This window comes from Penaeus japonicus, unplaced genomic scaffold (genome assembly GCF_977035675.1).
Source record: "Penaeus japonicus unplaced genomic scaffold, GWHDUDI00000001_assembly GWHDUDI00000016, whole genome shotgun sequence".
Classification (NCBI taxonomy): Eukaryota; Metazoa; Arthropoda; class Malacostraca; order Decapoda; family Penaeidae; genus Penaeus; species Penaeus japonicus.
This window is the reverse complement of record NW_028234418.1, coordinates 2864570-2867069: the sequence shown is the minus strand read 5'-3', so window position 1 is coordinate 2867069 and position 2500 is coordinate 2864570. Positions and strand designations below refer to the sequence as shown.

Genomic DNA, 2500 nt, shown 5'->3' with positions numbered 1-2500 from the left:
TTATAATCACAGTTGTGAATATTAGAGCTGGTCCTGTTCACTGCCATTGATATATGATATACTATTATCAGGAAGATTAATTGAAGTTCTTGACATTTGTAGGAAATGTAAGGAAGGAATGTGTGTAAGACGGGCTTTTCCTATTGTGTGACTGCTGTACAAAGGGCAGATTGGAGCATTTGTCACAAGCATCAAGAAAGTTATTACTGTACCTCTTATAGAGTTTAGGTAATTTATTGAAATTCCTTTTTTTCCAATATTAGTTATTATCTTGCAGAGATACTTTGTTGTAGAGTACTCAGGCATCATCATATGATAAATTGATATATATATTTGAAAAATTTGATTAATGAAGTAAAGTTTTATAGCTGGACCTAAAGAACATATTACAAGGACGATGAAAAGAGTGTGAAATGTGATACGAGTTTCAAAAGGGACTGTAAAGACTTTTCTGATAACCATTTAGTGCTGTCTGTCTGCCTGTCTGTCTGCCAGTCAGAATTCACAGGTAAACAGTTCTTTCTCATTTTTTTTCACATACTTCTAGTAATTTGATATTGAGATTGGACATTTGATCTTGGAAATATCATGACCGTCTTCTTCCGTATGAGAGATAAGCTTAGATCGTTAATGTTACTGATGTGAAGGGGATTATTGTCCCTAATGTTTAAAATCATTTTTTACATTTTGGTTCTACAGGAAGTTACATGGATTGAATTGTGCATGTACAATGTAAAGTGTACAGTGTATTGTTTCAGTTATTAGTATTTAAATCAACAATTGTAATGAATTTTTATCATTTAGCAGGATTTTGACTAAATATTTTCCCAAATCTACTTCTTGGAATAGTACTTTGATAAAGAAAGTTTGTTTTTATGTTGACCAGCTTTTTCACTCACAGAGTACAATTTGGCTGAAAGATCCCCTTCACAGTTGTAAGAGGTGACAGTAAGAGAGAACAAGGGAATTGGGTTTGTTTAAAACCTATAAAATTGTGTCTGTAGGATGAAGTTGCCTTTTGTAATTGAAGTTTTACAATATTTGAAACACTCTATTGATGGCTGCTTTTCTGTCTTTTTGATGGTTTAGAAGAGTTTTGATTTTTGCAGGTTACAGCATAAGAAATTTCTTTCAAATTTCTTGATAGTATAGTCTCAAGATTTTTTTTTCTTTAAGGTGTAAAAGGGATCAGCTACTAAAGATTAGTATTGATGCACCAGCGAGGTTTCTTATATGGAGCCAGTTTCAGTAATGGATATTTGCTTAATTTAGACAGCTGCTAGAGGCTTCTTATTTTACCAAAATACTTGGATTACGGCTGTTAAAGAGGAACTATGCACAACCGAGAAGAAGTAAATGTTAGAGCCTGGAGAAAGGCAGCATTTGGATTATCACTATCCCTTGCCTAACTCACATAGGTCTTCCTGTGAGGTCGGAAGTAATGTATCAGCCAAAGGTCACAGTTAGAAAAGTATTGCGCTTTGTTTTTATAAGAGGGAAAGTTTGTATAGGATTTGTTAGATGAAATTATTCATAGAAGTAATTCTTTGACATTGGTCAGTGAAGGAAATACTTATTTTACGAGTGTATCTTATTTATTTTACTGCTTTTGTAATTGGAAGGGAAAGTTGATGAGTTTATGCATGGTCAGAGGAATATGTGAATAATCTTTGTTCAGGATCATGGTGAGGAACTAAGTGGTGTCTGTAGGAATCTTTGACAGGTTCTGTCCTTCTTCCTACTCTCAGTCATTCTTGATGAGAAGATTGACTTTGATATTAAACCGTTCAACCTACCTTGCTTCTGCAGTCCCCCTCCCTCCTCCCTCACCTTGTTGTTTGGAGTCTTCTGAAGGATAAGTATTAGTGGCCTTGTGGGGCCAAAAACCACTAGTCTCATGCTTGTCAGGGCTGGGAGCATCCATGAAGAATCACCAAAACTTAAGGTTGGCCAATTGTTACTTGCCAGAGGGTGTCGCCGAGGCCCTCAACTGCTCATTCTCTTTCACAAGTGGATTTGGATCACATTGTCCTTTTTGACTGTTGAATAATTCCCATTGATATAATCAGTGGCTTAAGAGACATGCACTGTTGCAACCTAATTGCAAAACATATTTCATAAAACTGTTTGAATAGCAAACATTGTAATGGGAGTCACTGATCTGTCAGTTTTGATAAAGTTATTAACACTGAACATTTAATTTTAGTTTATGGACTTTGGTCAAATTTCTTTTATCAATGCTGCAAATCAACATGCATATCATAATATCTGCACCTAGTGGGCAAAATCTGGAGGTGCTGGTGATAAGCTTTCAGCTGGCCTGAAGCAAAGTTCTGGAAGCTCCTGCCTCTGCTGTCAATTCACACTTATTAGAAACGTACTTGTGTAAACTGCAATACAAAAAAACAGTATCTGATACACTGGGAAAAATACAGTATCTTTGTAATATTTTGCTACACCTCTTTAACACATTTTAAAATAAAAATGATAATTGAATTTT

General features: G+C 35.1%; 1 protein-coding gene across 9 annotated transcripts in view; it reads left to right on the top strand.

Annotated features, from left to right (window-relative positions):
• KrT95D (phosphofurin acidic cluster sorting protein KrT95D) overlaps nt 1-2500 on the top strand; it is a 345004-nt gene that overhangs the window by 342489 nt on the left and 15 nt on the right. For all 9 annotated transcript variants that reach the window (XM_086545026.1, XM_043026672.2, XM_086545027.1 and 6 more), the window contains one exon: nt 1-2500. This exon is cut by the window's left edge and continues 1446 nt beyond it; it is cut by the window's right edge and continues 15 nt beyond it. The gene's annotated coding sequence lies outside the window, so the exon portion shown is untranslated.